This window comes from Cervus elaphus, chromosome 12, assembly GCF_910594005.1.
Source record: "Cervus elaphus chromosome 12, mCerEla1.1, whole genome shotgun sequence".
Classification (NCBI taxonomy): Eukaryota; Metazoa; Chordata; class Mammalia; order Artiodactyla; family Cervidae; genus Cervus; species Cervus elaphus.
In genome coordinates this window covers 63,675,677-63,698,312 of record NC_057826.1, presented here as the reverse complement: position 1 = coordinate 63,698,312, position 22,636 = coordinate 63,675,677, and the positions used below count along the sequence as shown (strand labels likewise).

The following is a 22,636-nucleotide window of genomic DNA, read 5'->3' as shown; positions in this document are numbered from 1 at the left end:
GAAAGAGATTATACTGTTTTATAATTATTTCCATGGGCAAAGTATGCTAATTCTCTGCACACTTGACAGGATTAGGGATGCATTCATTCATCATTCACTGAATAAATGAATGGTTGTTTAGAGCAAACTCTGATGGGATCACATAGAGGACAGGACTGAGAGACTAATACTTTCATTTTCATTTGTCTCCACACCTACAGTTAATCGCCTATCATTTTTTTTTCTTGAATTTAATTAGGTTGTTGACCCATTAGTCCTCTAGAATTATACCTTGTGACCATCTGTCTCCACATTGTTAGTCTAGTGGTCATTCCTCATTTCACATGATCTGTCAGCAGCTTTGCCACAGTTGATTACTTCCCTGTTCTTGAAACCATTTTTCCATTTGCTTCCAGGACATCACATTCTCCTAGTTCTCTTCCTATATCAGGGTCTCTCCTCCTTGGTGTTTCCTAGTTCCTCCTAATCTTCCTACCTCTCAGTGTTAGAATGCTCCACGGCTCATATCTTGGTCATTTCCCTTTTGAAAAAACATCTTTGTGGGAATTCTGTGGTGGCTTTAGGATTCCAGGCTTTTATTGCCATAGCCTGGATTCAGTCAGGAAACTGAATACTATAAGCTGTGTGGCACAGCCAAAAACAAAAAAAACCAAAAAAACCCCAACTTTATTTCCTTGTCTCATTTAGTCTTTTACACTAATGACTTCCAAATTTATACCTCTAGCTTTTGCCTTTTCTCTGAAATATACACTCATATTCAGTTGTCTACCCAATATCTCCAGTTAGATATCTAGCAGGATTTCAAACTTGACCTGCCCAAAACTGAGCCCTGATCTGCTAATGCCCCCAAATCTCCAACTCCCCTGTCTGCTCTCACCCTCCTCCCGAAGTGAGCAGTTGTATAGTGGCCATGTTGTGGTTGTCTTGCGTTGGCTTCCTTAATTGCCTATGTGATTACCGATAGAAGTGGCTCAGCATCAGACAACAGTTAGGCCTTGGGTTTTGGCATACTCAGCAGAGATGAGTGGAGATACTTAGGGACTTTGGTGGACATTAAGTGATCTTCCTCCTCCCCCATTACCTCTCTGACTTCATTTTCTATTATTGTTCCTCTATATCCCTTCTCTTCAGTCCTAATGTCTCCTTCCTATCCCTTTATCCCCCAAACTCCCTGGGAAAGCTCCCGTCTGAGGACCTTGTCCTTTTGCCCTGAATCTTTCCCAGCATCAGGGTCTTTTCCAATGAATAGGCTCTTCGCATCAGGGGCCAAAGTATTGAAGCTTCAGCTTCAGCATCAGTCCTTCTAATGAATATTCAGGGTTGATTTCCTTTAGGATCAACCTGTTTGATCTCCTTGCAGTACAAGGGACTCTGAATAGTTTTCTCCAGCACCACAATTCAAAAGCATCAATTATTAGGTGCTCAGCCTTCTTTATGGTCCAACTCACATCTGTACATGACTACTGGAAAAACCATAGCTTTCTCTTGTGGCTCAGTTGGTAAAGAATCCACCTGCAATGTGGGAGACCTGGGTTCGATCCCTGGGTTGGGAAGATCCCCTGGAGAAGGAAAAGGCTACCCACTCCATTATTCTGGCCTATAGCATTCCATGGATTATACAGTCCATGGGGTCACAAAGAGTTGGACACGACTGAGTGACTTTCACTTTCTTCCAAGGAGTAAGTGTCTTTTAATTTCATGGCTGCAATCACCATCTGCAGTGATTTTGGAGCCCCAAAAATAAAGCCTGTCACTCTTTCCCCTGTTTCCCCATCTGTTTGCCATGAAGTGATGCGACCAGATGCCATGATCTTAGTTTTCTGAATGTTGAGTTTTAAGCCAACTTTTTCACTCTCCTCTTTCACTTTCATCAAGAGGCTCTTTAGTTCTTCTTTGCTTTCTGCCACAAGGGTGGTGTGATCTGTGTTTCTGAGGTTACTGATATTTCTCCCAGCAATCTTGATTCCAGCTTGTGATTCAGTCAGGCTGGCATTTCGTATGATGTACTCTGCATAGAAGTTAAATAATCAGGGTGACAACATACAGTCTTAACGTACTCCTTTCCCAATTTTGAACCAGTCAGTTGTTCCACATTTGGTTCTAACTGTTGCTTTTTGACCTGCATACAGGTTTCTCAGGAGGCAGGTAAGGTGGTCTGATATTCCCATCTCTTTAAGAATTTTCCATAGTTTGTTGTGATCCACACAGTCAAAGGCTTTAGCGTAGTCAGTAAAGCAGAAGTAGATGTTTTTCGGAATTCTCGTTGCTTTCTCTGCCAAGGAATGTTGGCAGTTTGAACTCTGGTTCCTCTGACTTTTCTAAACCCAGCTTGCATACCTAGAAGTTCTCAGGTCAAGTACTACTGAAGCCTAGCTTGAAGGATTTTTGAGCATTATCTTGCGCTCCTATGAAATGAGTGCCATTGTATGGTAGTTTGAACATGCTTTGACGTTGCCTTTCTTTGGGATTAGAATGAAAACTGACCTTTTCCAGTTCTGTGGCCACTGCTGAGTTTTCCAGATTTGCTGACATATTGAGTGCGTCACCTTTTAGGGTTTTAGGTGAAGTGCATCACCTTCAAAGTCTTACTTAAATGCCACCTTTTCATTGAGCTGTTAACCACACTGTTAAAACTTGTAACCTAAAAAAAACAACAACAACAACAAAAAAACTTGTAACCTTTCCCAATTCTATTAGTATCTTTTCTGTATTATTTCTATAGCGCTTAGTCACCTAGAGCCAGACATCCTGGAATGTGAAGTCAAGTGGGCCTTAGGAAGCATGACTACGAACAAAGTTAGTGGAGGTGATGGAATTCCAGTTGAGCTATTTTAAATCCTGAAAGATGATGCTGTGAAAGTGTTGCACTCAATATGCCAGCAAATTTGGAAAACTCAGCAGTGACCACAGGACTGGAAAAGGTCAGTTTTCATTCCAATCCCAAAGAAAGGCAATGCCAAAGAATGCTCAGACTACCGCACAGTTGCACTCATCTCACACGCTAGTAAAGTAATGCTCAAAATTCTCCAAGACAGGCTTCAGCAATATGTGAACCGTGAACTTCCAGATGTTCAAGCTGGTTCTAGAAAAGGTAGAGGAACCAGAGATCAAATTGTCAACATCCACTGGATCATTGAAAAAGCAAGAGAGTTCCAGAAAAATATCAATTTCTGCTTTATTGACTATGCCAAAGCCTTTGACTGTGTGGATCACAGTAAACTGTGGAAAATTCTGAAAGAGAAGAGCGTATCAGACCACCTAACCTGCCTCTTGAGAAACCTATATGCAGGTCAGGAAGCAACAGTTAGAACTGGACATGGAACAACAGACTGGTTCCAAATAGGAAAAGGAGTATGTCAAGGCTGTATGTTGTCACCCTGCTTATTTAACTTATATGCAGAGTACATCATGAGAAATACTGGGCTGGAAGAAGCACAAGCTGGAATCAAGATTGCAGGGAGAAGTATCAATAACCTCAGATATGCAGATGATACCACCCTTATGACAGAAAGTGAAGAGGAACTAAAAAGCCTCTTGATGAAATTGAAAGAGGAGAGTAAAAAAGTTGGCTCAACATTCAGAAAACTAAGATCATGGCATCTGGTCCCATCACTTCATGGGAAATAGATGGGGAAGCACTGTCAGACTTTATTTTGGGGGGCTCCAAAATCACTGCAGATGGTGATTGCAGCCATGAAATTAAAAGACGCTTACTCCTTGGAAGGAAAGTTATGACCAACCTAGATAGCATATTAAAAAGCAGAGACATTACTTTGCCAACAAAGGTCCGTCTAGTCAAGGCTGTGGTTTTTCCAGTGGTCATGTATGGATGTGAGAGTTGGACTGTGAAGAAAGCTGAGTGCCGAAGAATTGATGCTTTTGAACTGAGGTGTTGGAGAAGACTCTTGAGAGTTCCTTGGGCTGCCAGGAGATCCAACCAGCCCATCCTAAAGGAGATCAGTCCTGGGTGTTCGTTGGAAGGACTGATGCTGAAACTCCAATCCTTTGGCCACCTCATGCGAAGAGTTGACTCATTGGAAAAGACCCTGATGCTGGAGGGATTGGGGGCAGGAGGAGAAGGGGATGACAGAAGATGAGATTGTTGGATGGCGTCACAGACTTGATGGACAAGAGTTTGAGTAGACTTCGGGAGTTGGTGATGGACAGGAAGGCCTGGCGTGCCGTGGTTCATGGGGTCGCAAAGAGTCAGACACGACTGAGCGACTGAACTGAAGTAGTCATCATATAGCATATTATATATTTACTTGTTTAATTTTTCTCTTTCCCTTACCCCCAGACTAAAAGCCTATGTTAACTTCAGGCAGACATTGATTTTTATTTATTTTGTTCACTGCTGTGTCCTCTAGCACCACTTAGAAGAGTACCTGAAATGTGGCAGGGGTAACTGCCACGTAGGCTATTAAGAACATATTATTAAACTAAAAATAGTCACTCTATTGTGTCTGACTTTTTGCTGGACTGTAGTCCTCCAGGCTCCTGTGTCCATGGAATTCTCCAGGCAAGAATACTGAAGTGGGTAGACATTCCCTTCTCCAGAGGATCTTCTCAACCCAGGATCAAACCCAGGTCTCCTGCATTAGAGGCAGATTCTTTACCATCTGAGTCACCAGGAAAGCCTTGTTTAAAAAAGTGAATGCGTCAATACCTCATGTTCTTACTTTCCAACGTGGTCCCGGCAGAATGGCTTCTGCAAAGAAGGGTGGTGAGAGGAAGGGCTATTCTACCATTAGCTAGTAGTGTCCAGAGAATAAATCATTGCCATTCACATCTATGGAGTGAGCTTCAAGAAGAGTGCTCTGGGACTTCCCTGGTTATCGAGTGGATAAGACTCCCCACTTCCCATGTAGGGGGCACAGGTTGGATCTTGATAAGGGAACTGAGATCCCACATGCTGCACGACTGGCTGTAAAAGGAAAAGAGAGAGAAAAACCCAGAAATTTTTCATAAGAGATGGAAACTCTAGATGTGTTCTTTGACACCAGGCTCACCAGAGTGATGTGGGCCAAAGGAATAAGGAGTGTTGAATACCATATCCATGTGTATTTGTCCAGAAAATGTAATGACAATGAAGATTCATCGTACAAGCTCTATATATTGGTTACCTGTCACTACTTTAAAAAATCTGCAGTTAATGTAGATGAGAACTCTGCTGATAGTTAAATAATGTTATCAAACTGGGGGAAAAAAAAACAACAATATTAAATCTGATAGTCTTAGGACATGTATAGAAATGTTCCTAGAATGGGAATTCTTATTTTGGGGAGGCTCAAGGACAGTTTTAAATCTTATTAAAGATAGATGGATTGCCTCATTATTAAAAAAATAATAGGTCTGAATTGAACTTCCTAAATTGCCAGTAATGTTGAACATTTTCACTGGTTTTAAGTAACAGTTCACTTTCTTCTTTAGTAAATTTTCTGATTCTTCCATGTATCTATCAAGTTATATATTTATAGGTATGCTTATAATTAATAATATATGTGTATATTTTATCTATTTTCTATGTTATTTGTCTTAGTTTACAGAACGTTAAATTTTTTATGCAGTCAATCCTATATTTTCATTATGATTTGTTTGTTTTTAAGCTTAGAAAATTATCCCACTTTCCTCTTTTCCTCCTTCCTGCCCAGAGATTTGATATCACTTTTGTTTTGTTCTAGCTTCTTCCAAACCAAATGAAAGAGTGTGTAGAGACCATAGAGTTGAAGAAATCATAGGCATATGGTTCCTTCCTTAGGGCTTGGGAATGCAAGAGACCTCACAAAGTGTGTTTAGCTGAAGAGATGAAAGGAGAGGGGGAACGCTGCACAGGATTAACATGTAGGTGATTTGCAAAGATGAGAATTCAGTAAAGGAGACTAAGAAGGAATTCGGTGGTAGAAGAATAAGGAGAGGGGGACATAGTAGAGCCCAGGGGTGAAGCAAATTTTAGGAAAGGTTAAGTGGTCAGTGGTGTCAAATACCTTAGGACAAAGGCCAAAAACTGAAGATAAGAACTGAAGAGTGACGCAGGTGCAGCAGAGAAGCAAGATGGCGGCCCCCGTGGATCTGGAGTTGAAGAAGGCCTTCACAGAGCTTCAAGCCAAAGTTATTGACACTCAACAGAAGGTGAAACTTGCAGACGTACAGATTGAACAGCTGAACAGAATGAAAAAGCATGCACATCTTACAGAGATTATGACTTTGGTAGATGAGACTAACATGTATGAAGGTGTAGGAAGAATGTTTATTCTTTAATCCAAGGAGGCAATTCATAATCAGCTGTTAGAGAAACAGAAGATAGCAGAAGAAAAAATTAAAGAATTGGAACAGAAAAAATCTTATCTGGAGCGGAGTGTGAAGGAAGCAGAGAGCAATATCCGGGAGACGCTGATGGCGCGAAGGGCACAGTAGGCAGCCTCTCAGGAACCTCTTCTTTCTGATCCCTGCCATTCCTGGCGAGGAGCCTGTGTAGGGATACTGCTCTGCCTGAGGGACATTTTATCTGAATGGTCTAGTAACCTTATGTTTTATGCATGGCCTGGAGCCCCTTTCAGATCTCATCCTTATATGTTTTATCCTGGCTCTGCCTGCCACCCTTCTCCCCGGTAGTTGAATCATGAACTCCAGTGAAGGGAAGATGGGAGCCAGGACAGATAGGGGAGTTCTTCCAGGGCCTACTGCTGGTCACGCCGGTCAGACCAATAAAAGACATCTGTCCTCTCCCTCCGCGCCCCCCCCCCCCCCCCAAAAAAAAAGAACTGAAGAGTGATTATTGAGTTTGGCCACTAGGAATTCATTGGTGACCTTTAATAAGAAACGTTTTAGTGAAGTGGTGAAAGGGTAGTACAAGTGCCTTCAGTTGTAGACTCTAAATGTTAATCAGTGAAAGGATGGAGGGGAAGTGGGTCAAGCTTGTGGGACAAATAGAGTTGAGAGAAAAAAGATTATTTTTTTTAAGAAGGGAAGACTTGAACATGTTTATAGAATGAGGAGATGGAGTTAGAGGAAAGGCAGATATTGTGGTTGAGAAAAAGGAGTTAACTGAAGATTCTACAGGAGGTTGGGGGTTTTAGTCTTAAGAGTTTCAGTGGGGATTAGTTTCAGAAAGAAGAAATACATTTTCCTTTATGATGGATAGGAAGGAGATAAGAATGTTTGAGGACAAAGGAATAGGAGAGGAGAAAATTGTAGGTGATGATGACTGATCATCGCTTTTTAGCTATGGGATTTATAATGAGAACAGCCTAGGCTTTTCATGATGTAGAAGAGCATAAATGCTTACCTTGCCTGTTTCATAGACTTGGTGTGAGTTAGAAATGAAACGAGTATATGTTAAAATGCTTTAGAAACTTAAAGTGCTATACAAATCTGTAGCCTATTGTTAGCAGTCAAGTTTTGGAGAAAGCCATTTGCTTTGTATAGAATATATAGTTTGCTTTATCAAAATACTCCAGATAGCAAGAAGGTATAGAGGATTCTGGTGTGTTTGGACCATAAGGTTTGGTCCCTGTGTCTTTATCTTGTAAAGAAACCTTTCCAAATATAAATCAAGAATGCGTTTTATTAAGTACTGCTGCTGACATTAGCACCTGAAATCATTTAAAATGCTGACAGTGGGAATAATTAAGGGAAAATGTGTGGGAAGAAATCTGCTTAGAAACAAAGTGAATTTTCTGTGGTTTAAGTTTGGCTTGAGATGGCAGTAATTCTACATTCTCATGTGTATCTTCAGCTAGTTCACTTCTCATAACTTTTGAAAAACTAAACTTCAAGTTTATTATGAATTTTTAATCATTTAGTGCTGTAGACTGATGAATGTTTAGCTCTTTTCTTTTCCATGTGTCTTCATGACACATAGGCATAGTCTTTTTTAAAATCATGTATAGGGGAGTTTGGAGAAGGCAGTGGCACCCCACTCCAGTACTGGAGAATCCCATGGACGGAGGAGCCTGGTAGGCTGCAGTCCATGGGGTCGCTAAGAGTCGGACACGACTGAGCGACTTCACTTTTACTTTTCACTTTCATGCATTGGAGAAGGAAATGGCAACCCACTCCAGAGTTCTTGCCTGGAGAATCCCAGGGATGGGGGAGCCTAGTGGGCTGCCGTCTATGGGGTCGCACAGAGTCGGACACGACTGAAGTGACTTGGCAGCAGCAGCATAGGGAGTTTATCATATGGTACTTAGTAAAAAATACAAAAAGGGTTTGTATTGTGCTTTTCTTAGCACTCTAGATTCTTTTAGAATTTTCATTACTTTGCCCTTGCTTATCATCAGTCCTAGTTTTCTGTTTATGATTTCTGGTGTTGAGAATGACTGGAGAAAATCATGTAATTGAACTAATTGTTCCATTACTGATACATGCTGCTTAGTCTAATTTGGTCCTTGAGTTTTGGTTAATTACCATGAATGTTTCATGGGCTATTGACTCACAGTTATCTCTCTAGAGAAGTGCATGATGTTGTTTCATTTTGTACCCTTATGCATTTATTCAAATATATTTGAGCATCTGCTGTGTGCTGGCCAGCGTGTTAATGAGTAGAAAAATTCAGGAGGGAGCAGTAACAGCGTCAAATACAGTACATTGATATAAAAAAAAATAAAGACAGGAAAGATACTCATTTGATTACTAAGAAGTCACGGTGACCTTAAAAGCAGTTTCAGTAGGGGGCTAAGGGTGGAATCCCCCTCACAGTTGGTGGAAGAGTAAATGGCAGGTGATAAAGGAGGTGAGGAAGAAGAGGATAGAGAGAGGAAAAGGGGAAGGAGCAAGAGGTTGTAGACCTGGAGCTGTGGTGTTGTGGTCAGGTTCAGAGAATGGGGTAGAAATCTGAAGTTGCTGCTAAGATATTTAAATGTCCAACCATAGGCTCTGGGTTGGGAGGAATCAGGATTTGAGGGACAAGAGGTTTCTGTAAAGTAAGTAAATTATAAATAGAGTAAGTAAAGTCAGAGTAAGATTTTTGTGAGCTCTTGGAGTAATCGAGGGAGAGCAGTTTGAAATGATGGTGTGGTTCAGAGTAAAGCACTGAAGAATTAATAGATGCTTAAAATAGAGTTGAGCTAAGAATCCTTGGAACCGAAGAGGTCTGTGCATTCTAATGGACATTAATTGGATGGGTAATCTTCATGGACACTGAAATCTCTCAAAATTGTAATAAGAAACTTAGTATAGACGATTACGTGGAACTGGGCTCCTACGTTTTCAGTGGAGGAGGAGGGTATGACTAAGGGATCAGATGATGCTAGTGACGAGAAGATATATCTTGAATGTGGGGCCATGAAGGAGGGTGATCATGATCTAGAAGCTTCAGTAGAAAGACAAGTGAATGGCAATCACTTCTGGCTCTGTGGAGATACAGATTACAGTGAAGAGAGAGAACTGTGAGAAAATCGTTATATTCCATTTATAGTTATCATAAAATATTGACTTTATTCGCTGTGCCATACAATATATCCTTGTAGTTTAATTATTTTATACATAGTAGTTTGTACCTCTTAATTCTCAACCCCTACTTTATTCCTTCCCATAGATAAGCAGTAGTTTGTGCTCTGTATCTATGAGACTGGTTTTGTTGTTGTTGTTATGTTCGCTAGTTTTATTTTTTAGATTCCACATATAAGTGATACAGTATTTGTCTTTCTGTGTCTGATTTACTTAGCATAATCCTCTCCAAGTCCATCAATATTATTGTAAATGGCAAAGTTTCAATCTTTTTTTATGGCTGAGTAGTATTGTGTGTGTGTGTGTGTATAACTTTCTCAGCATGTATGTATGTGTGTGTTTGTGTGAAGATATATCACATCTTCTTTATCCATTCATTCCACATTTTGGCAATTGTTAATAATGCTGCTGTGAACATGGGGGTGCATGTTATGTTTTTGAATTAGTGTGGGTTTTTTTTGGGTATATTCCCAGGAGTGGAATTGCTGGGTCATATGGAAGTTCTGTTTTTTAAAATTATTTGAGGAACTTCCATTATCAAGTCTGTGCGTGTGTAGTTGCTCAGTCATGTACGACTCTGTGATCCCATGAACTGTATTCCGCCAGGTTCCTCTGTCCATGGGCTTTCTCAAGCAAGAATACCAGAGTGGGTTGCCATTTCCTTTTCTAGGGGATCTTCCCGACCCAGGGATTGAACCCACATCTCTTGTGTTTCCTAATTGCAAGCAGATTCTTTACCACTGCACCGCCTGGGAAGCCCCTATTAAGTCTGTAGGAAAAGCTAATTTACAAGTCTATTCATTGTTCAATAATAGTTGTTTAGGGCAGTTCTTCTCATTCACAAAAATTTTAGCTCAGAAAATTACAGTGAAATTTTACCACTGCTAAGCTTACTACTTAGTGGTAGGGCAAATCAGGATATTCATCTTCTTTTTTTTTTTTTTTTCATTTATTTTTATTAGTTTGAGGCTAATTACTTTACAATATTATAGTGGTTTTTGTCATACACTGACATGAATCAGCCATGGATTTACATGTATTCCCCATCTTGATCCCCCCTCCCACCTCCCTCTCTACCCGATCCCTCTGGGTCTTCCCAGTGCACCAGGCCTGAGCACTTGTCTCATGCATCCAACCTGGGCTGGTGATCTGTTTCACCATAGATAATATACATGTTTCGGTGCTCTTCTCTCAAAACATCCCACCCTCGCCTTCTCCCACAGAGTCCAAAAGTCTGTTCTGTATTTCTGACAAAAATTCATGAAATCAAGGATAGTTAAGTCCATGAGAGGGAAGTTAATCACTGACACTACTAGTTGAATAAAATAAGATAGATTCAGTTATTTTCTGCAAAGTACCTTCTGATGAATAATGCAGTGAATAACTGTAGGCTTTAAACTTCCTAAATTTTCATAAACTTTGTAAATTTGTCCAATGAAGCCCTTTTCGGCCCACGTGTATTTTTACCCTATCGGTTGTAATGCATCCTAGCAGATTCTACTTCAGGTTGCACTAAATTAGTGTTTGGGAAGTTTCTTTGAAAATATTCTTGCCTATATGCAGATTATTCATACAGGCTAATTATCTGACTCATCAAGAGCCAAGGAAAGCACGCAAAATCATTTGCCTTGATATTGTATGGTTGTTTTTTAATTAATGAATGAAATAGTTTCTTGTTGACGTTGAAAACAGATGTCTTCAGCTCTTTGAACTACTATTTTTGCCAAAAGGTTTATAATCTCAGATTTATTTTCTCTAGACACTTTTCTTTGACTGCTATAGTTATAAGTTGATTTAATTAACTCACCATTGAAAAGGCTTTCCTTGTGGCTAACAAATGAGCCACTCACAAGCTTATTTTGGTTCCATCCTCATTTTTACTTTTGTGAAGAAATTCAGCTGTGAAGAGATCCTCTTTTAAGTTTTCTAATTTTTCTGATTGTGTTTTCCCATGAGTTGGAAATACTGTGATGACTGTTTATTCTGATACTGTTGATGTATTTTGTATTCTTTCAGCACAGCTGTAGAATCGTTGGCATAATCAACCTAATGCTTTGTTAATCTATTTTGATAACAAAATTATCTACACTTCATTGTATCTTAAAAGTATGATATTTGAAGCTCAGTTTTATCTTCTTGTTTTGACTTGAAGGGTATGCACTGGTAATATAAAATACAACATATAGGGATAAGTGTAGTGCCTGAAAAGCTGTTGTCATTATTGCATTATTAGAATTTGTGGTTGCTCTGAGCAGCATTGCAAAACCATTAGACTGCCTTATGTGATCTCTCAGAAATGCTGAAGTCTTGCATACTGTCTTAGGGTTTTGCATACTGTCTTACAGTGTTCCTTCATGAACTTCTTAAAAGTCTGTGGTCTTCTAATTAAGAAGTTGACTGACATCTAAGATGTTCCTGAGCTGTGTTTAATTCAGCATGTCCAAAATCGATGCTGTTGTCATTGCCTCTGTCCCACTTTATTCTTACACCTTTCACGTATGCCTCTGAATCCAATCATCTGTCTCTTGTTTATTAATCCATTGATTCTGCAAATATGTGAATGCCTGCTTTATATTTAGCACGAGGCCTAAGTATATAATGATATACAAAGCAAATACAGTTACTCTGTTCTCTTAAAGGTTATTCAGTAGTATAGCGATTTAAAAGTGTGAACTTTGGGTTCAAATTTTGACTCCTTACTGCTTTATGACCTAGAGCAAATTACTTAACCTCTCTGTACCTCAGTTTCATCTTTGAAGTTGAGAGAATTCCTGCTTCACTGATTATTGAGATTAAATGAGTTAATGTATGTAAAATGCTCAGTAAATGTTAGCTTTTATTATTTGTGGAGGAAATAGACATTATATGATCACAAGTAAGTGATCACACATATTGATAAGTGTCATGAAGTAACATAACAGGATATTTTGAGAGAATTTAGAGTTGGCAGTAGAGATAGCATTGAGACAGTGGCATTTACACAGGCTTGAAAGATGAATAAATGCTAACTGAGGGTTTGTGAGGCCTAAAAGCATTTCAGGCAAAAAGAAAAAGTGGTGCAAAGGCCTCGGAAAGGGTTTGGAGCATTTGACGAACAGAAGGTTGTTGTGTCTGGAGTATGGTACGTTATGGGGAGACCGATGTGAATGCAAAGATCTGTAGGCCATATTAAGGAGTTTGGATTTTATTCTGAGTGAAATGAAAAGCTAATGGAAGGTTATAAATGGCAGAGTTGGCATGAACTGATTTATGTTTAGAAAGTGCCACTTGCTGCTGTGTGGAGAATAGACTAGAGAAGAGCTAGAATGAGTGCCTAGAGATACAGTTTGTTGAAAAAAAAAAAGTCATTGCAGTAGCTCAGGTAAGCACTATTGTTATTTAGGACTAGGGTGGCAGCAGCGGAGGTGGAATGAAATGTGTGGATTTAAAGTGTTTTAAATTGAGTGCCTCTAACAACTAGGCTTCCCTAGTAGCTCAGACGGTAGAAGTATCTACTTGCAATGCAGGAGACCCGACTTCAGTTTTTGGGTCGGGAAGATCCCTTGGAGAAGGAAATGGCAACTCACTCCAGTATTCTAGCCTGGAGAATCCCATGGACAGAGGAGCCTGGCTGGCTACAGTCCATGGGATCGCAAAGAGTCGGACACGACTGGGCGACTAACACATTCTCAAAAGTGCTAGGCACTGTGATTGATGCTGAGGGTACAGTGTTGAGGTTAAAAAGGATACAATTTCTAATTTAGTCAGCTTGTGGGGGTGATGGGATAGGGGAAGAAATAAGACAATGAAAGAATTATACAATTAAATATAAAAATTAGAACTATGGTAAGTTCTAGTAAGGGCAGTTATGTGGTGCTTTTTGAGATCATATCATGGTCAGTAAGTCAGGGATGTTGAAACAACAGGAAAATTTGGTGATTGACTAGAACTTTGGGCAGGTAAGGAAGAGGCACGTGTCAAGAGTTGAGTTTCTGATGTGAGCGACTATCTAGGTGTATATGGAGAGAAGTCTGATTAGCTTCTAGTCTTGTTATCTTCCACATGGTCTTAAGCAGTGGCCAGAAGTAGTTTTCTTAAAACATGTGAATTTGAGTATTTCCTATATCTTCTTATAATCCCTTGAATGAATTTTTTTTTTAGGTTCTCAGTTTCTTTAATAGAGCATTTTAACATTGAATAGCAACAGGCAGAATCTCACATTGTACATTTTTGTCTCTTCTTTTCATAAGATGAATTTCCACCTCTTATTTGCTAGGTAATATAAAATATGGCCCCTTTGCCTTTTCTAGACCTATAATTACGCTTCTCCATAGATCACAGACATTTTTAATTGTAGCCATATTACAGTACTTGTGCCCCCCGAAATGGGTTCCCTCTTCTTTCTGTCTTTACACAGCCTGCTTTCTGTCTGAAGTGCTATTCTTCTGTACCCACTATGCCCACAGCTCTTTCATACCTTGCTAATTTCTACTCATTCTTCACTTTCTCTGGGAGTTCTTTTCTAACCTCCTTCGTCTGATTTTGTTGTTGTTCAGTGGCTCAGTCATGTCCACCTCTTTGCAACCCCATGGACTGCAGCATGCCAGGTTTCCCTGTCTTTAACTATCTCCCTGAATTTGCTCAAACTTGTGTCCATTGAGTTGATGATGCCATCCAGCCATCTCATCCTCTGTCAGCCCTTTCTCTCCTGCCCTCAACCTTTCCCAGTATCAGGGTCTTTTCCAGTGGGTCAGCTCTTTGCATCAGGTGGCCAAAGTATTGGAGTTTCAGCTTCAACATCAGTCCTTCCAATGAAATATTCAGGACTGATTTTCTTTAGGATTGACTGGTTTGATCTCCTTGCAGTCCCGGGAACTCTGAAGGGTTGTCTCCAGCACCACAATTCGAAAGCATAATTCTTCTGCACTCGACCTTCTCTACGGTCCAACTCTCACATCCATACATAACTACTGGAAAAACCATAGCTTTGATTTAGTCTGATTTAGCTGCCCTTTATTTGTGCTTCTATTTTCTCCCTGGAAAAAAAGCCATAAAACAATAGCTTTATTTTTTGCTGTCATTATTGATTATTTGATAATTGGTTGTCTGATAATTGATTGCAAGCTAAGAGCAGAAATCATGTCTTGTTTTTGTGATCTGTATGTGGTAAATGCACAAAAAATGTTTGACTGGAGGAGTTAATGAATCCTATTTTATGTCAGGTACCTTTGCACAAGCTGTTTTCTAATTAGGATACCTTTCCTCCTTTGCTTTATCAATTTCTAGACATCCTTTATTTAATGCTAAGTCTTCCGTGATAATTCAGTGACAGTTTCTTCATTCCCTGTGCTTCTCTAGGTTTTCTTTTGTATACCTCTGATAAATGTTTGACACTACAGAGTAGGGATCTAAATGTTTGAATGAGTGAATCAGGAGCATTGTGGAGTTATAGACTGGATAAATATTTCCCCAGTGTCCAATCCCAGTTCTTAGGGTAGGTTACTTCTACATGGTACTAATTGTACTTGTTGCATTGATCTTTACTTCATTATTTTATAAAGACATCCCTATCTCCAAATTCTGAGTAGTTTATTGTAGTTCTCTTTACTGACTGTATAGCTACTGCCTTCATTGTTTTTCTTTTCTCTCCCATTAATTTTATTTTTCCTCCAGGAACCAGCTCAAAAGTCGTCTCTTCTTTGTAACTTTTTAGAATTCCTAGACTGTGTGCATTCCTATGGTGTTCCTAGAAGGATTTTTCGAAACTGCCAGCAATAACTTTGCAATATTATTATCCTGTCTTTTCATCTAGAACTCAAGGGGACTTATTTTTATTCATTCTTCTATCCCTGGTTCAGTGCCTTGCACATAGTTGGTGCTTAACACATATTTCTTAGCCGATTATATCCTTATTTAGAGAATGTTGGGTGGAAATAATCCTGGGATGAAAAATATCATCTTTGTGTAATCTCTACAATCTATATATAGATAATTTGGATAATGTACTGTATTCAACTTGCTCGAATAATCTTTATATTCTGTATTTCAATACATCCTTTTCCTTTCATTTAATAGGTATTCCCTGCCCTCCAGTGGTTAGATCACAGCTAACATTTTTAGTAAGGGTAAAGATTATACAGGCCTTTTTCAATGTTTGTTTTAAAGTTATATTTAAAATCTTCTCAGGTTTACTTCTCAGATAAACAAGTTTTTTTTTTTTTTTTAACCCCACTGTTTTTCCCTTGGATCATCAAAAAAGCAAGAGAGTTCCAGAAAAACATCTATTTTTGTTTTATTGACTATGCCAAAGCCTTTGACTGTGTGGATCACAATAACTATGGAAAATTCTGAAAGAGATGGGAATTCCAGACCACCTGACCTGCCTCTTGAGACACCTGTATGCAGGTCAGGAAGCAACAGTTAGAACTGGACATGGAACAACAGGCTGGTTCCAAATAGGAAAAGGAGTACATCAAGGCTGTATATTGTCACCCTGCTTATTTAACTTATATGCAGAGTACATCATGAGAAACGCCGGGCTGGAAGAAGCACAAGCTGGAATCAAGATTGCCGGGAGAAACATCCATAACCTCAGATATGCAGTTGACACCACCCTTATGGCAGAAAGTGAAGAACTAAAGACCCTCTTGATGAAAGTGAAAGAGGAGAGTGAAAGAGTTGGCTTAAAGCTCAACATTCAGAAAACTAAGATCATGGTATCTAGTTCCATCACTCCATGGCAAATAGATGGGGAAACACAGACAGACTTTACTTTTTTGGGCTCCAAAATCACTGCAGATGGTGACTGCAGCCATGAAATTAAAAGACACTTAACTCCTTGGAAAGGAAAGTTATGACCAACCTAGACAGCATACTAAAAAGCAGAGACATTACTTTGCTGACAAAGGTGTCTAGTCAAAGCTGTGGTTTTTCCAGTAGTCATGTATGGATGTGAGAGTTGGATTATAAAGAAAGCTGAGCACTGAAGAATTTATGCTTTTGAACTGAGGTGTTGGAGAAGACTCTTGAGAGTTCCTTGGACTGCAAGGAGATCCAACCAGTCCATCCTAAAGGAGATCAGTCCTGGGTGTTCATTGGAAAGACCGATGTTGAAGCTGAAACTCCAATCCTTTGGCCACCTGATGCGAAGAGCTGACTCATTTGTAAAGACCCTGATGCTGGGAAAGATTGAGGGCAGGAGGAGAAGAGGACAACAGAGGATGAGATGGTTGGATGGCATTCTCGACTCAATGGACATGAGTTTAGGTAAACTCCAGGAGTTGGTGATGGACAGGGAGGCCTGGCGTGCTGCGGTCCATGGGGTCGCAGAGAGTCAGACACAACTGAGCTACTGAACTGTTTTTCCCTTATGTCTGATATGCTTGAAGCTTAGCTTGACCTACCTCTTCTTTCGTTACCATGAGCCACTATGTATCCCACAGTGTTTCTTAAGTATGCATTGATTGAGTGGGTGGCTCACCCAGTCTGACCTTGGTGCTTGATTTCGCTGCATTGTTCTCACATATCTCTACCAAGGGTGTAGGATCTTGCCACAGTGGTAAAGGTATCTTGTTTTCAGTAATACTTCCTGCCCCCCACTAACACATACACTCAGAGTAGCCTGCTAATCATATGCCTGTCTTTTAGTCTGGATTGGAGTGTCTCCTGGCTCTAACATCCTCTTCCCTTCCACTGTTTCTGATGAGGAAAGGCTGACTCTTGACTTCTTGGCAAGGTGATTTATTACCCTGTCCCAGGCCTCTTTTATGTTATTTTTTCCCCAGAAGACCAAGTCTTAGCTATCCAGGGAGCTTGCCATATGGCTAGCAGTCATTTCTAAACACCTGCTGCAAATTTTCAGTGGTATATCATGAAGTAAGGACGGTGGAGTATATGTTTCTTCTATCTAAATGTATTAAAAATAAATGATTATTAATCATCATGAGATATGGTTTCCTTGATTTTTGGTCTTAAAATACCCATTATTTTGGGAATTCCCTAGCCTTCCAGTGGTTAAGACTCTGCACTTCCATTACAGGAGGCCCAGGTTTAGTCGCTGGTTGGGGAACTAAGATCCCACAAGCCATGAGGAGTGGCCCCACCAAAAAATAAATATTAAACTCCATTCTTTATTTTAAGAAAGAATGGTAATAGTAGGTGGTATACCTTGTAAGATAAAAATCTGCTCACCTTGTGATGGTCATTTAAATCTTTGGGGGAAATTTTACTCTTTTGTAGTGTACTAGTAGTTTCGGAACCACTATGTTGATCACCACAGCTCATATCCATGAGGCAGTGGTGCCCTTCTTGCAAAGTAAGCATGATTTCTTTCATATGCATTTGCAGACAGATTTTCAGTGTATTTTTCTGTCATAGATTTCTTGATTTTTGCTTGATTCCAGTCTTGCACTTCAGTGTCTCTCAGTCATCTTCTTTGGCCAGTAATTCTAGTTTTTGTTTTTATATGCTCTCATGTGTGTTTTAAATCCCTGTGCTGCCCTAGGCTATAAACTTTTTCCTTTTCTTCTTTTTATGCTTTCTTGGATAAGGTGTTTCTTCTGAGGGCTCAGTACTACGTTGAAAATATTTATTGTTTACTTCTCTTTTAGACCTATTCTTTTTTTGCTTTGTAATCCTTCTGAAACTAGCTCTCTGAACTTCATTTATTTTACTGATTTCTGACATCTCCCTCTTTAAATATTACTAAAACAAATTCACTGTTATCCTTTCATCTTGAAGATATTTACTGATTTTTTTTTTTTTTGTATATGCAGATGGCAGTCTCTGTTATGACTTGTTGCTTTTGTTACCAGATAGTAAATTATGGAATCACAGAATTTCTCCCAATGCAAAGAATCTGCTTGCCTTTGTTGATTTCCTAGGTAATAGTTAAAAGTCACGCATGCAAAGGCAGTCAGCAACTAGTTGGATTTTCCTTGAAAACCATTCTTACCTCTTGAAGCATCTGCCCTGTCAATAATATTTATCCATTCCTCTCAGGAGAAATTAATTTAAGAGTCAATGGTACTAGTTTTTTCTAACTACAACTGTACACTTTTGGAAAATGTTGGCCAAAGTAGGATGTTTGTTTGTTACTATTAATGTGAATATGGTTTAAAGTAGTATGATCCTGTTTTCCAAATCCCAAATTGTTGCACATTAATTCATTATTTGATATTTAGACTTGCCTGGAAAACTAGGACCTATAGTTTCATATTCATTTGGTCAACAGATATGGGTTTGCTCTGTTCCAGGGATTGTGGTAGGCACTAGAATAAAGCAAACAGTCTAGTGGGCAAAACATTCATTAATGCATAATTTAAAAAATAATTACAGTTGTGGCAGGTGTTGTAAGAAATATATGGTACTGTGAGAGCACAAAACGGGGAGACATCTCATGCTGAGGGTTAAGGAAAGTTTCTTGAAGAATTGACATTTAAATCTAGGCATGAAGGATAAGTAAGTTAGGTTTGAGGCATCTGAGAAGATCTTAGGCAAAGGGTAAGAAATATGATTCTGCAGGCTTAAGATATGGGGCAGCAGCAATGGTGTTTCTTCATGAACATTGATAACATTCCACCACATTTGTTTCTCTTTTCCATTCTTACTTTTGTTAATAGATATTAACAGATACTTTCTAAAATATGCTTTTAATCACATTACTATACTGATTAGGAAAGTTTTTTAAGATTTTTTTTTTTTTTTGATGTGGACCATTTTTAAAAAGTCTTTATTGAATTTGTTACAATATTGCTTCTACTTTCTGCTTTTGGTTTTGTCTGTGAGGCATGTGGGATCTTAGCTCCCTGACTGGGGATCGAACCTGCACCCCCTGCATTGGAAGGCAAAGTCTTAACCACTGGACCACCAGGAAAGTCCCTGATTAAGAAACTTTCAAAGCTATTCATTGGATAGATTATTAGAGCTGCTTCAGGGCAGGAGTCCTGCCACTTTTAAGTTTCACATGTTGAACCAGTTGTACTTTATCTATATGAGTTGGTTTTAGTTGCATTAATAAAGAGTAGGCAAAGATGGGGTTGTATATAAACTGATATGATCCCTTTTTTTTCTGCCTAGCACATAAGTTTTCAGTGAAACGTGGCTAGTAAAAGTAGTTGTTTTTTTGGTTAGAAAACAAAAACAAGCCGCTTTTGTGACCTAGTCTGTATGTAGCTCTTATTCTAAGAATGGTCTTTATTGTATTGACTTAAGATATTGTACTGTTCATGGGGTTCTCGAGGCAAGAATATACCTTGGAAAAGACCTTGCTCCTGGGAAAGATTGAGGGCAGAAGAGGGGACGAGAGAGGATGAGGTGGTTGGATGATGTCATTGATTCAATGGACATGAGTTTGAGCAAACTCCGGGAGATAGTGAAGGATAGGGAAGCCTGGCGTGCTGCAGTCCATGGGGTTGCAAAGAGTTGGATGCGACTTAGCAATTCAACAACAACAACAACAGGAGAGTGTAAAAGGGATAGCAACCCAGGAGTTATGAGGGGTGGTGTTGGTCTCATCTGAAGAGTGTCATCATTTTCTCTTTTAGTCATTTGAGGGAGGTATGTCTTCAGTAGAAATTGGAACTGGGAAGGTGGGATCTGAATAGACTGGATAAGGAGTATAGTTTGTCTTGCTGGTGGATTCTGTTTAAGTGGTGCCAACTCTTTGGAGTTCTAGTGCAGACATCTTAACAGTACATGAGGTGCCTGTCTTTTCTCCTCAGCATATACAAGGCACTCAAATATTTATTGAGTAGGAAAAATGTTCATGTAAATTGATAGGGTTTATGTGTTTATAAAGAATCTTGGTTCAAAACTGTACTTTTTAGCCAGATTGTTTATATTGCATGCATTCTCTATCCCCACCCCCCTAATAGTGAGAGAATTCCGATAGAAAGGAGCAGGATCTCCTGGCACTTGCAGCTCGGCCCCAGGGATTCAACCACTCAGTCCCAATGATTTAAGTGGATTCAACTTAAACAGAATCCACCAGCAAACCGATGTCATGTGGAAACTCCTTGAATATTCCAGAACTGGGCAGAGACATAGTCACTGAGTGCTCTTCAACTGAACCATTGAGGTCTGCCTGTGAAACTCACAAGCATCAATTCTTGCAGTTAGTTTGGAATTTTAAAAAGTTGGATTATATAATAAGCCTTTTAAAGGAAGTCATTCTTATATATGCAGAGAATACACCCAAGGATCCTGGTCTGAGAAACACTGCATTAAACACTGAATGTAAACACAGAGGTTACTTGAAGAAGCCAAAACAAAAAAGTGGTTACTTGGTACTAGCATGACATGATGTTGGGCTTCCCTTGTAGCTCATTTGGTAAAGAATCTGCCTGCAGTGCAGGAGACCTGGGTTTGATCCCTGGGTTGGGAAGATCCTCTGGAGAAGGAAATGGCAACCCACTCCAGTCTTCTTGCCTGGAGAATCCCATGGACAGAGGAGTCTGGCAGGCTACAGCCCATGGGGTCACAAGAGTCGGACATGACATAGTGACTAAAGAGAGAGAGAGAATGATATTAAATAAAAAATAGGCCACTAAAATAGTGTGGCAATGTTATTTTTAGATTACATATAAAAACAGTTTAATAAGTTCTCAGATTCTTGATAGTACATCTCTAGCTCTTTATAGGTTAGGCAGATTCCACTCTGAAAAAATACAAGTAGTTTACCTCTCCCACCAGGAAATCCAGTGCTGAATCTTGAATTTTTTTAAGTGCCTGGCATTTCATAATGTTTGCTTGATGTAGGGAGAGAGAAGCAAAAGAAAAACTTCATTCTCCCTCACCACCAAGGTGTCCTCACAGATTCTCCAGTGTTAACTTGTTCTTTTGCGGATGCACCTCTGGCTAGACATGGTTGTTAATCAGTCATCATTCATTTAGACTTTAGGATTAGATGCTTAAATAATAAGTCAACACAAATTTTATTTTTGTTTCAGAAAATGGAATTTTTTTTTTTTTTTAGAAAATGGAAATTTTGTAAGAGGAAACCTTAGACCTTTGAGAGGAAGGCATTCTTGGATGAGGTGGGAGATTCTGAAAAGGCAGCTTCCAGGAAAGAGGTTCTTGGGGTCAGGGAAGAGGAGGAAGGTGTGGAAAACTTACTTTTCAATTTTGCCTAGGATCTTGCATATTATTATTTTGTTGCACCAGTAATGCAACAAATGTGGTTGACAGTGCTTGAATGGGGGTTTCAGAGCAACTTCAGAAGTCCGTCAACGTTAGCCTGCATATTTTCCTTTCCATACTGATTTCAGCAGTTTCTCCTCCTGGTGTGGCGTATCCTCTCAGGAAGAGCAGAAGGAAAAGAAGACCCTTCCTAATATGCCTGGAGTCCAGAGCACAGATTAACGTCTTGTTGGATAAGCCTCTTCCTCTTGGCTCTTTTCTTCCTCCTTCTCCTTCACAGTGTTTTATATTAAGTCACCTAGCCGGTAATAGGTTCTCAGTATTTGCCAGTTCTTCTAAGAGAATGACAGGAAAGTGGAAGCATGGACCACAATTTATGCCCTCTTACTTCCTACTTCTCTTTTGCCTCTTTTCTCCCACTTTAAACGATTGTCTTTTTACTGGATGTTAGCAGAGAAGAAAGAATGGCTGGTAAGGGGTAGGGAAGAAGAAAGATATTTTTGATATTTGGTTGGGAGAAATACCATACCATCAAGTTAATTCAGCAGTTTTTTGTTTGTACCTCATAGCTTAAATATCTCGAACAAACAAAAATTAAAAACGCAGGATTAGGGCATTAACCTTGGATAATACTCTCTATCGTGCAAAATTCTCATTTCCACGTTTTACGGCTTTTATCGAGATCTATCAGGTGAGCTAGTTGCCTTTCTTCCTTTCTCACTTGGCACTGAGGTTTTCGGACTCCTCCCTACTTTACTAGTGGTCTTCTGTCGTGGATGTTTCAAAATTGATCACCCGTCTCACAGGATGTTTTCTTCAAGGTTTCCCGACGTCGTGGCTCTCTCCCAAGACCACAGCACAGTGGGGAGGAAGATCTCCGATTCTTTTGACGGACTTGTAAAGCCTGGGGGCTGCGGAATCTCACGTGGGTGGGGCTGGGCGCAGCAGGGGCGGGGCCAGCGAGGAGCCCAAGGGAAAAGGTGGCAGTCACAGATGAGAAAGCCCGCGGGCAAAGGTTTCACAGTTTTCACGAAGGCTTCGTGTGCGAGGCTGAGGGAATTGGGATGCCTCC

The 22,636-nt window shown here is 39.8% G+C and overlaps 1 protein-coding gene and 1 pseudogene across 4 annotated transcripts in view; both read left to right on the top strand.

Annotated features, from left to right (window-relative positions):
• MGA (MAX dimerization protein MGA) overlaps window positions 1-22,636 on the top strand; it is a 145,435-nt gene that overhangs the window by 23,404 nt on the left and 99,395 nt on the right. The gene's annotated exons all lie outside the window — the stretch shown is intronic.
• LOC122704448 lies at window positions 5,924-6,726 on the top strand (annotated as a pseudogene).